This window comes from Canis lupus, chromosome 4 (assembly GCF_048164855.1).
Source record: "Canis lupus baileyi chromosome 4, mCanLup2.hap1, whole genome shotgun sequence".
NCBI lineage: Eukaryota > Metazoa > Chordata > Mammalia > Carnivora > Canidae > Canis > Canis lupus.
The window spans coordinates 2376432-2389786 of record NC_132841.1 but is presented as its reverse complement, the minus strand read 5'-3'; the positions used below and the strand labels follow the sequence as shown (position 1 = coordinate 2389786).

The 13355-nt window shown below is 35.5% G+C and overlaps 1 long non-coding RNA gene across 12 annotated transcripts in view; it reads right to left on the bottom strand.

Annotated features, from left to right (window-relative positions):
- The window catches only part of LOC140631725 (uncharacterized), a 179093-nt gene that overhangs the window by 149481 nt on the left and 16257 nt on the right, over positions 1–13355 (bottom strand). For 11 of the 12 annotated variants that reach the window (XR_012029222.1, XR_012029230.1, XR_012029226.1 and 8 more), the window contains exons 2-3: positions 10191–10354; positions 9048–9236 (exon numbers count right to left, since the gene is read on the bottom strand). This is a non-coding gene — a long non-coding RNA (uncharacterized lncRNA). The remainder of the gene's footprint in view (positions 1–9047; positions 9237–10190; positions 10355–13355) is intronic. The other variant, XR_012029221.1, reaches the window with a different exon arrangement.

Sequence of the window (13355 nt, the reverse complement as noted above, 5' to 3'; positions counted from 1 at the left end):
ACAGGTGCAAAAACAAAAGTTGGGACATCATCATACTAGACTTCTAGAAGCTAGATCCAAAATAGGGGCCTGGAGTAATTTCTTGGCAAGTACAATTTATAACACAATAGGGAAAGTGTTAATAAAGTTGGTTAGGAAAAGGCACTATCATTTGATTACACTCAAGGGCAAGGAAATACAATTTCTGCTTTTAACTCAACTTTTTGCTTCATTTATATTTTATACTTTTAAATTTCTGCTTTTAACTCAACTTTTTGCTTCATTTATATTTTATACTTAATTACACTCAAACACTGAGCCACCCAGGCACAATTAATATGAGTTTGTTATTGTAATAAAATCACCTAATACAATCACTGGACAATAATTTTTGTTTATATGCCACCCATATATTAAGGTACATAATCAGGAACCTGGATATATACAATTAGATAATTTCTTTTCGTTTTATAACAAGTTAATTCCTTTCTATGTCAACATATACAATACTTATACACAGAAGTTATTATCCTTATTCTCATGTTATGGATAATAAAACTGTGGCTACTTACAGTTAATAAGTATAGTCAAATGTCAAATAACATATATTATCCAAGTGTTTTGACTTTTATTAACAAATTGCACAAAATTACACCAGTATAATTCCCTCAATAACATATATATGCATACATGTTGCATATATGTATATATACACAGGTATATAGTCAAGGGAATTTTATATATTCTCTCATCAATACAGATAATTAAAATATTTTTCATTTCTGCTAAAAACCACTCTGGAAAACAGTGTGGAGGTTCCTCAAAAGCTAAAAATAGAGCTGCCCTATGACCCAGCAATTGCACTACTGGGTATTTACCCCAAAGATACAGATGTAGTGAAATGCCGGGACACCTGCACCCAATATGCACAGCAGCAATGTCCCCAGTAGCCAAACTGTGGAAGGAGCCTCGATGTCCTTTGGCAGATGAATGGATAAAGATGACATGGTCTATATATATATACAATGGAATATTCCTCAGCCATCAGAAAGGATGAATACCCACCATTGGCTTCAATGTGGATGGAACTGGAGGGTATTATGCTGAGTGAAGTAAGTCAGTCAGAGAAGGGCAATCATCATATGGTTTCACTCATACATGGAATATAAGAAATAGTGAAAGGGATCATAAGGGAAAGGAGGGGAACTGAGTTGGAAAAATTAGAGAGGGAGACAAACCATGAGAGACTCCTAACTCTGGGAAACAAACAAAGGGTTGCGGAAGGGGAGGTGGGAGGGGAGTTGGGGTAACTGGGTGACAGGCACTGAGGAGGGCACTTGATGGGATAAGCTCTGGGTGTTATACTATATGTTCCCAAATCGAACCTCAATAAAAATAAATAAATAAACACTATTGAAAATCCTAAGAAATAAAAATAAATAAAAATCCATTTAAAGTTGTAATTTGTTTTTTATTACTTTTTAAATTGCACATCACCATATACTTCAGAATCATTTGCACCCTAATTTTTTTTTAGTTTATTTCTGTAAGAACTTTTGGAAGAGTACATCAATTTCTGTTTGTGACACAGATGTTTTAAGTTTTTTCTTAATTCTTAACATGTATTTGAATTTGTATCAATTAGAAGATTTCACTTACTGGAGTTTAATCTGTATGTTTTTAATGCTTTATCTTTGAATTTATGCTTCAAAATCCTTCCCCACCACACTGACATTCCCCTCAAGTATATTTACAGCTTCTCTCTTTGCATTTAAATATTTGGTCTAGGGATCCCTGGGTGGCACAGCGGTTTGGCGCCTGCCTTTGGCCCAGGGCGTGATCCTGGAGACCCGGGATCGAATCCCACATCGGGCTCCGGGTGCATGGAGCCTGCTTCTCCCTCTGCCTCTCTCTCTCTCTCACTATCATAAATAAATAAAAATTAAAAATAAATAAATAAATAAATATTTGGTCTATCCAGTATTTATTTGAGTAAATAGTATGAGAGGAGTTGAGCCATTACATGATTTAGTCTATTTTCCCAAGTTGATAAAAGGAATAAAATAATCCGGCATATTGATTTCAGGTGCTCCTTTATTACAGATCAGAAATGTACATTTTGAAAATCTATTTCACACCTCTCTACTTGAAATTTATTTGGCACCCACTTATTTTACTCTTTCTATTAATGTGACTTAATATCTGGCAGGTCAATTTTATATTAGATAATTTTTAAAAATAGAGTTTTTCCTAAATTTTCTTGGCTATTCTGTCTTCTTTATTTGTCTACATTGATACGAGAATTATTTTTTAAAGAAAATGAAAATCTTGCTAGTTTGATCCAAATTTCATCACATCCCAGGTGAGTTAAATCATTTTGCATGTATTGAATTATATTCCTCAGCAAAATTTGATAATTGTTTCTCTAGAGATTCTTTTTTTTTTAAGGATTTTTAAAAATTTATTTATTTGTTCCTGAGACACACACACAGAGAAGCAGAGACACAAGCAGAGGGAGAAGCAGGCTCTCTGCAGGGATCCCGATCTGAGCCTCCATCCCAGGACCCCAGATCACGCCTTGAGCCAAAAGCAGACACTCAAACACTGAGCCACCCAGGCATCCTTATTTCTCTAGAGATTCTAAACAATTCTTGTTTTAGTATTTCTATATATTTTGTAATTTTGATCTTTTTCTCTTTTATAATTGATGGTTAGACTATATTAATATAACATATGGTGGCTTATTTGATTTTTTTGCTGGAATCAGTTGACGCTTCTTTGTGGAAAAAAATTATTCTTTTAACATTTGGAATAAATCTGATATGTAGGGCAGGATGATATCAACGTAAGTATAGTTATGTATTTAGGCTTTTCTACTTTAAATATATTTATAAATATCAGTATAAAAATCTTAACCATTTAGATTCTATGATTGGTATATAAAAGATAAGTTTTTTTAATAGTTCCTATTTTTATTGTACTTACCAATTTTGCTTGATTTCGTAAAAAAAAAAAAAAAAATTCTTAGTTTGGCAAATCATCACAGGATGCCTGAATTAAAGAACAACAATAGGGGATCCCTGAGTGGCTCAGCGGTTTGGCGCCTGCCTTTGGCCCAGGGCGCGATGCTGAAATCCCAGGATCAAGTCCCGCATCGAGCTCCCGGCATGGAGCCTGCTTCTCCCTCTGCCTGTGTCTCTGCTTCTCTCTCTCTCTCTCTCTATGTCTATCATGAATAAATAAATAAAATCTTAAAAAAAAATAAAAAATTCCTTATTTTTTCAGCCAGAAATTTAAGTGATACATGAGGTATATTTGATTTTATTTATTGCATTATATTTTGTTCTTTTCATTATTTTGGCTTCTATTTCTTTGTAATTTTTCTTTTTTTTAAGATTTTATTTATTCATATGAGAGAGACAGAGACAGGCAGAGGGAGAAGCAGGCTCCATGTAGGGAGCCTGACGTGGGACTCCATCCTGGGACTCCAGGATCAGGCCTGGGCTGAAGATAGCACTAAACCGCTGAGCCACCCAGGCTGCCCCATTTCTCTGTAATTTTTCTATGATATCAACTATGACTACTAGCATTCATATTCTTCTGTTTTTAAAAGTGTTTTATGGCTTTGATTAATAACTATATTTCACATTTTCATAGGTATTTATTATCTGAAGCTACCACTTTAGGATCAAATAAGACAGTTTTCTATCTCAGTGAATTAGATAAATATCAAATCTTTCTTTAGTCTATGTTGCATTCATACCATGATTACTTCTTTTTAAAATATTTTGTTTGTATATTACTATTCTCATAAAACTTCTATGGAGAAAAATGGTACATATGTCTTCTTTTTGCGGTAATACCTATGATAGTCATCCCATTTTATTTCTATTTTAAATGATGTAATCCACATAGACCACCTTTCTAAGCCTTGCCTTTCTTGTTCTCATCTATAGTCAATAAATCTTCACTTCCTTTTTGGTAAGTTTTTAAAAAATGCTGTATATTAGAACTCCCTGTAGCTTTTATACATTTAAAAATGCAATTAAAACTCTTAAATTTTAGGAGAACCTGGGTGGCTCAGTAGTTGAGGTTTGCCTTTGACTCAAGTCATGATCCCAGGGTCCTGGGATAGAGTCCCCCCCTCAGGTTCCCCATATGGATCCCGCTTCTCCCTCTGCCTATGTCTCTGCCTCTCTCTGTGACTCTCATGAATAAATAAATAAAATAAAAATTCTTAAATTTTAATCTGTTTTTAAACTTCATTAAGGTGGCTCCATGGATTTTAAGAAATTGACTCATAGACACCTACAGCTATCATTTTTTTTCTTAGGATTATTCAAAGTATAACATTTCTTTTTTTTCTAATATTTATTTATTTACTTATTTATTTATTTATTTATTTATTTATTTATTCATTCATTCATTCATTCAACTCAATGGGGGACTTGATCCAAGTACCCAGAATTATGCCCTGAGTCTAAGGCAGATACTCAAACATTGAGCTATCCAGGTGTCCCAAAGTATAACATTTCATTAGTGCTCCACTCTCCTTCCATCCCTCCCTTCCTTTATAATATTTCTCCACGTTTTTTTTTTTTTTTTTTTTTAAGATAGTGAAAGAGAGTGAGTGCACTTTGCAGGGGTAGGGGCAGAGGGAGAAAAAGAATCTTAGGCAAGGTCCATGTCCAGCACGGAGCCCCCATGGGGCTTGATCTCATCACCCTGAGATCATGACCTGATCTAAAACCAAGAGTGTCACATTTAACCGACTGAGCCCCCCACACACACCCTGAGGATATTTTAATAATAGACCTGTAAAAGTCTTTATTCCTAAAAGATAGTGTCCCTGGGTTTAGGATTCTAATTCAAAGTCACATCATTCCAATGTCTCTTGGCTGCACCATTATTGCTAAGAAACAAATCGCCACGCTAATTGCCCTTCCTGTGTGGGTGATATGGCGACTTTTTACACTCTTCTCTTTAATTGGAGTATCTTCTGCATTTCAGCGTTATGTCTCTGGGTATAGATATCTCTTTGTTATTCCTGTTTGGGAATCACAGGACTTCTGAAATGAAGGACCCATGCCTTCCATCAATGCTGGAGCAGTATCAGTTGTTTTATGTTTTGAAAATCTCACCTTCTGAAAAACAGAAGGTTTTTTCTGTCATCCTCTTTTGGCTATAGTATATCTTTTATATGTAAAAATAATTTGGATTTTGTATGAAAATATTTCTTGCTTTCTTCTCTGTTCCAATTTTCCTCTCTTTTACATTTCCTAGCATCTATCTCTATATCACTTATCTTGGGTATTCTATTTCTCAGAGGTGTCATTTGGTTCACTCTCTCCCCAACTGTGGCTTATCTTTGGCTTACCCCACCCACTGATCAATTTTTTTTTTTTTAGATTTATTCATTTATTTTAAAGAGAGAGAAAGTGTACATGAACAGGAGGAGGGGCAGAGGGAAAGATGAAGCAGATTCCCCACTGAGCATGGAGCCTGATTCAGGACTCCTCTCTGGCCTGAGATCAGGACCTGAGCCCAAACCGAGTTCAATGCTTAGCCAACTAAGCCACCCAAGTGCCTCTGATTGAGTTTTTTAAATCAATTTTTACATTTTTAATTTCTTAAAGGTCTATTTGTTTTTAATCTAATAAGCTTGGTCACATTAATAGATTTTTATTTCCTCACATGATTCTGATTTTATTTTTTATAGTTTAACAAAAAGAATCACCATTATATTCATTATATATAAATTTCCTTATCTGCAATTATACACTTTTTTGGTTTTGTTGATGACCACTTTTCCCCTTATATATTTAAAGGTTTTTGATTATAAGTTTATGTTTCTTGCCAGTTCATTTAGAATATCTTTTAGGTGTGTTTTTAAAATGCCTCCCGCAAAGATTTCTTTTTAGTTTTCTTTTGCTAATTTCCTTTTTTAAAAAGATTTTATTCATTTATTCATGAGACACACAGAGGGAGGGGGGTAGGCAGAGACACAGGCAGAGGGAGAAGCAGGCTCCATGCAAGGAGCCTGACTTGGGACTTGATCCCGGGACCCCAGGATCACGCCCTGGGCTGAAGGCGGGCACCAAACTCCTGAGCAATCCAGGGATCCCCTCCTTTACTAATTTCCTAAAAGCACTTACCACATGGGGACAATTAGAATATGTATTTTAGTTTGAGGTTTTTCTGGCCACATAGGTAATATGAACTGTCCTAAATCCAAGTAAGAACAGGTTTTCGTTTAGAAGTTTTCAAGTGAAAATTTTTTCCCACTGTATTTAGAGCCAAGGCCAAGATAATTATAGATCCTACGACTGTCCTTTGTAGAGTTCTCTTTCTTTTCTTTTCACCTGGTCAGCTCACTATGAATGTCGACTTTTAGTGGTTCCAGCATTATTGAATGGACCTCCCATTTGCCCTCCCATTCTCCAATTCTTTAGTTCAGTGACACCTAGATTCTGTGTCAATAGAAATGAACAAATTATGTCCTAGTCAAGCAATAGTTCCAAGACTTTCTTGCCCCAATGCATTTGTCACTTATGAAGAATTTCCTTTCTTATATATCAGCTCAGTCACACATGTAGGAAAATATATTTTTATACCTCAACCACTATTTCTAGAGCTGTGTGCCCAGAAATTTCTCTAATCATTTTATCCACAGTATTTGAAAAACAGTAAATCAATTTAGTTCTTTGCACTCAAAATTATTCATATATTTCTCTTCTTATATTTTTCCTAATCATTTACTTCACATATTCTCAGGGTTTATCAAGGAAGAGTCTCATTTAATTGCCATTCAACATGAATTTATAGGGATAAAGTTTGGATAGAAATTTTAAAAATAGGAGTGCCTACATGGTTGAGACCTTTGGTTCAGAGCGTGATTCCAAGGTCCTGATTCAGAGTGTCACCTAGCTTCCTGCTCAGAAGGGAGCCTGCTCCTCCCTCTCCCTCTGCTCCTCCTCTCTCTCTGTTCCTTCCACTTTGCTCCTGCGGTCTCTCAATTTCCTTATCTCAAATAGATAAAATCTTAAAAAGAAAAGAAAAGAAGTTCTAAAAATAAATAAGAGTGGTTTTAGCAGGTTTGAAAAAGACAAAGTTTCTTTCTGTCATATAATATGGAATTTCTAAGACAAATATTGTGCTTTAAATATCATTAGAGATCTAAGATCTCTGCACAAGATTTCTACCCCATAGTTCCAGATGGCTGTACTAACTCCAACTATCACATTGGCATTCAACCCAACAGAAAGAGAGAACATTGAGACCCTGCCTTTGTTAAGATTTGTCAGAAGTTATACACACTGCTTCTACTTACGTGGCACTCACCTGACTAGAACACTTTTACATTGCAACATTTAGCTTAAGGTAACTTGGAAAATACCAGCTTTATACTAGGTAGTTATATGTCCAATTTATATTCTAAGTTCCTATTAGTGAAGAAGGATAACTAGAAACTTGGAAAGAACCATCGGCCTCTGATACAATATATCCATCCAGAAGCACAGACCCTTGCATAGGGGATACACCAATTTTCATCTGTAGGATCAGTCTCTGTCTTTGGGAGGCTGTTCTTTGTCCATTACCCTTCATGGACGCATCTGAAGATGCTCATCCTATAGCATCCAGAGTTTTTGTGACCTGCAGATTTGGGAGCCCCCTACATTGATTATCCTAAATGATGAGTCATCACAAATTTCTGTAGGCTATTCTCACAACTTTTCACTCACTTCAATTCTTTTTGAAGCCTATTGATTATTTTGCTTGGTCCAGTGTACAAGAAACCACAGCCAAATATTTTCGTCTAGACATACCTTTTAACCTAAAAGCTAATCTTACACATACTAGATCCTGATCTCTTATTCCATTTTTCTTTCCTTGAAAAAGCTGCATCATATATTTCTAAAATAGCAATTTTGGATAGAAAGACAATACAATCACTTGGTCTTTGCCTTCTAGGAAGTTTGCATAAGGGAAGAGAACTCTTCACCATGGAAGTGCTTGCTGCCAAGGCTGCTCCCACAGAGCCACCACTGGGAAGAAGGAAGGAGCAAAGGAGAATATTTTCCGCTGAAATATTGTACAGACCACCTCCATTTCATTACATCAGATGGGACTCTATGATTCCACACACACCCCCTTTTAACAAAGCCTGTAAAATTTGTTTTTATCTCTGGCTTCCATATGCCAGAAGACTACCGGGGCGGGGGGGGAGGTTCTATTACACTATGTATGAGGAGGAATATATTCCAAGAGCAGTACCTCCCATGATAGGTCTTCTTTGTTTTTAATTCAATTAAGAGCTTGGATTACAGAGCCAATGCCTCAGTTCAAATCCTAGATTTACTACTTTTAGTGAGCTTTGGTAGGTTTGTTTCAAATGAAGATAATACTGCTGCCTATGTCCCAGCATTGTCATATGAATAACATCAAATAAAATCATGTTAGCAGGGTGTCTGGCAGTTAAGTATAGAACTCTATAAATGTTAGATATGATTATACTAAATTATGTTGCTTGTAATAATAATGATAATGATTATTTTGTTTGTCCCATACCCCTTAGATCTGCCCTCGGATTGACAGTGAAATGAAGCTGAAGACCACATTTCCAGTCAATTCTCTGTATCCCTGTGTATTTAATAACTACTCTGTACCAGACACTATTCAAGGCACTGTGTTGAAGCAGTAAATAAACAAAAGTCCTGCCCCACTGGAACTTCTGGCAATCTCCAATGATCCTCATTTCCCACAACATCCCAATGGGATGTATAACATTCCAATCCTCTGGATAGATTGAGTAAATGAAGAACTATAATTTCCTAGCATGAATTGCTCTCAGGGTTTTTCCTGAAGGCACATGCATGCCTTGCCTCAAGAAATTACACTTCCAGAATAAGCCACCAGTTTACTGAGTCTCCACTTAGCTATTTTATGACCCTCTTATTCTTTCCCTGGGCTGAAAAATATTTCCACAGGTAAGGAATATAGGTTGTTGCTCATCCTGTGTAATTAAGCTTGATAACATTTGGTGAAGGAGGTACTCGACATCCTCCTACCTGTTTCAGGTAGACTCTCTTTCATGAAGCAGAGTCAAAGTACGCTATGTACTCCAGTCTTAGAAGATTATTCTCACTCCAGATTTGTCTACCTTATAATTACTGTCAAATCTTCCAAGATTCCTGCTGTAGGTGTTCTGCAGTCTTTACCTTCTGTACTTTGGAATTCTTGTCTCTTGCCTCCTATGCCTTCAGAAGAAATTTAATTAGGATTTTAGAAAGAATTTATGTTGCACTGCTAAGCACACATCATTTAAATCAGATACACTCATCATTTTCAGATATAATCCTAAACATGTTACAATTTTTACTGTTAATCTGACTGGACTTTCTGCCTATAATATTTTTAGCACTTTTTATTTTGCTTTTTAATCTCAGGAAGAGTTCTAACCAGACTTGTGTATATAGCATCCTTAATGTGTATGTAATTTTAGTATCTGGTTAAAATATCTTTATCAGAGTATAATTTTATGTTAAGATTCCTTAATATATCCACCACCTTATATTTACATCATTAAATGTATTAAACATATTAAATCTATTGCAAAAATTACACATAACCTCCAAAAGAAATATTTCTTGAACTTTTATTTTTACAGACTTCAAATGTATTTTTTAAGTATTTTACAATACTTTGTTTGTGGTATGGGTTTTTTGTAATAAAAAAAAGCGTATGAAATATTTATGTGAGGCTAGAGCACATTTTCCAACATCCTTGCAGTTTCCCCTGATTATGTTGTAAACACAAATGTGGCCTGGGAATTCCCTCCCAAGAAAATCCTTTCATGCAAGTCTCCATTCCTTTCTCTTCTCTGAGGCCTTTTCTCAGAGAACTGAGTACTGACATGGAGAATAAGCCTGGGTTTTTAGGTGACTATGCTGAGCAGAGACAGCCTCTTTTTCCCTCTCACCAGTGTTGGAACTTCACACAAACAAGACATAAACTCCTGTTGTATCAACCCATTTAATTTTGTGATTGTTTCTACAGCAGTAAACTTAACCTGACTGATTCAGAAGCTAAATAAAGTGATCATTGAGATCCCTTTTTCTGTTTCTGAGTAAGGATGAAACAAGTCTCAGTGCTCGGGGAAGGAAATACTGTAGGAAGGAAAGAATGTTATAGTATTGATCTCTCTTTCTCACCTGATTCCATTCCCTTGTGTAGTCTCCCTTTAATTAGGACTTAATTTAAGAAAGAGTTCATAGACATTCAAGTACCACAGGGTACCTTACTTCCTGCTTTCATGTGCTGTGTTCTGAAAGAGCATACTTATGATAGCAACAGATCCTCTCTTTGGGTAGTTCTCCTAGAAAATTAAAAGGCAAAAAGAGTGAAAGAATGAGGTACTATCATTGTCAAACCTCAGAATCAATGATAAAATTGTTCCAGCATCTTGCAAGGGAGAGGCTGACTTCAGCATAAAGCACCAGGATATGGGGACCCAATGATGTACTGAAAAGAAAGCAGAGGACTGTGAAATTCTGTTTGCATGGATACACGTGTGCAGGCTGGCAATGCACTCAAGGAGTGCTTCTCCAACCCTCCCAGCACATAAAGTGGTGAAATTAACGTAGGTTAGATTTATGTCATGATGAAGAGGAACATTCCAGGTCTATCTTTCTGCTCTGTCAGAGCTGTCAATTCATCACTGTGACTGTGGCCCCTGAATTGAAAAGAGGACCCATGGCCCAGACTCTTTGGCTTGAGTCTTCTTTGTTTCTCATTTGGCTAATTCCCTAAACATATAAATAAAATTGTCATGCAATTTATCTTACTTCTCTCATTAGAAGACCCAATTCTCAATTTATTGAATTAGTGGCAACAGTAGGTCAGCAAGAATATCATCCTGATGAAGGAACAGTGCAATGGAGTTTGGAATACCCTTCTTGGGGGCTCAGGTACACTGCTTCCAATGCAGATACATAGACACAGGACTTCCAATGGGGTTGCCTGTACACAGGACTTCCAATGGGATTACATGTTTACATATAAACATAAGCAGTGTTTATGGTTACGCTTTTATTTTTATTTTACGCTTTATAACCAAACTCCTTCCATTGGAATGACCAAAAATATACTGACATGGTAATGACTTAGGGATTCACAAAGATGCACTCATATTTCTTTCAGTACTTAGATACTTTCAGATACGAAGGACATAACATTTCCAAGACCTTCCACCCTCAGTCAGTTTATAGGTGATCTCTTGTCTACGTCTGTTCTCAAAATCTCCCCAAGAGACTCAATCTATTTCATAAAAAACAAAAAAAAAAAAACAAAAAAAAAAAAAACAAAAACAAAACTCATGGCTGACTAAACATCTTTAATCAAAAAGAAAAAAAAATAGGATTTTGTCATGTATACTATTTAGGTCCTCATCTCTTTGCTGGAAGGTATATTCTAGCCACAAAATGGTAACAAGGTTGTAAGCAATATCTGAAATCATCATTGTGAGGAAAATTGAAGTATTTTGAGATCTACAGAATATTGTGACAAAATCCCAACTTTTTCAGCATAATTCAACCTCCTTACAAAACTATCAGAGGGTAAAAATAAAACAAAATGAAAACTCTTACTGTGGACTGCTGAGGCTGAATCAGCCAGCCATTTCTCAATCTTAATTATATATGTCCCCAATAATACACCTATCTGAAATTACATATATACAAGTACATATATATATATATACATATATATATATATATATATATATATACATATATACATATATATGTTCATAAAATTAGAATGTGCATTAGGGATTCTAACTCTACAATGTGGTGACCACTAGCAATTCATATCCTATATGAATGTTTCTCCAGATCCAAGAGCTGGGCTTACCTTCCTTGTTTATGCCCATAAAACAGCTAAACAATGGTAAATATTCCTGCAGATACTGTCCTTGCCACATCAGGGAATTGAGGGGTTTTAATGTTGATGAAACTATTTTATTGATAATCCACTGAGCATTTTTCAAAGCTCAATTAAATATTTTAAGTTACCACTCTTGGCCTATAAATACTAGAGACTCAATAGAAGATATTTTGTAGGGCTTATGCTTTCAATGGAGTTATTTATAATACATGTTGTGGTATACAGCAAAGGCAACACTGAAGAATCCATAGAGAATGTACTGGAATATTGTTATGAAAAACAAACAGTGATTTTACCTCCATGCAAAGAGGTTGCTTGAGACAATGATAATATTAGAAATTGTTAACTATATACACAAGGTAATTCAAACATAAGTAATGTGGCCCCAGACTCGGAAAAGAAACATTGGCTAATATCAGGAAGTCTGGCTATTTTCCTGGCCATGAGATTGACTAAGACAGCCAGTTAATTGTGCCTGCAGAAGGTACATCAATTAGATTTTACTGGTAGATATAAGATTATTGCAATCCTGAATAATCATTGTATACCCATACATACTGGGGAATTTCACCTCTATTGTTGGAGATGGGGCTGGTTCATGCCTCACCAGCTGTAATAATAGTCTAATGAAAGCCATAAAAATGGGATATAGTTCTGAGCTAGATCCAAAGTATATCTGCACTCCTCAGGATAGAATTATCCAGTTGCTTGATCACAATTTTATGTATATGTGCTTATGATTATTTTAGAACTCTCTGAATGTTTTAAAAAATCTCAAACTCAAAAAGACTATTGGAGTAACCATGGCAAATTAACTATTAGACGTTATTTTCCTTAATACATACAAGTACTCAATTTGTTGGAATCATCATGAAGGAATTTTGCAAAACATTAGAAATCAATGAAAAATTTTATTGCCTCCATCTTCCACATTTTCAGGAAAAAATAGAGCATACAAATAATACTATGAACTCAAATTGGCCCAACTCTCAGAAAATCTTGAAAATCTTCCTTTACCCAGGAGTTTTGACCTTAATATGTTAGTTATTGCCAGATTTCATGCACTAATCTCTATAAAATAATAATGGGAAGACCTATGGTCTAACAATAGCAGTACTCATCACACAGTACACATTCTGCCTTGACGTTTAAAAATCTGGCTATGTATTCTTTTTACAGACTAGATCAATATTCTAATCTTTATCATCTACAGATATAAAGTTCCTTTCTTTAGCACCTATCTTCAGAATGTCCCCAAAGGATACTGACAAGACTGACAAGTCCTCCTGACAACCAATAGGGTAGCTAATTACAAGGTGAAATTACAAACATAGACACAGATTAGCAGAAGAGAATAGAAATCCCAGAAATAAACCTCTGATGATATGGTCAATTAATCTTCAAACTTTTAAAAAAGACACAAATGCAATGGG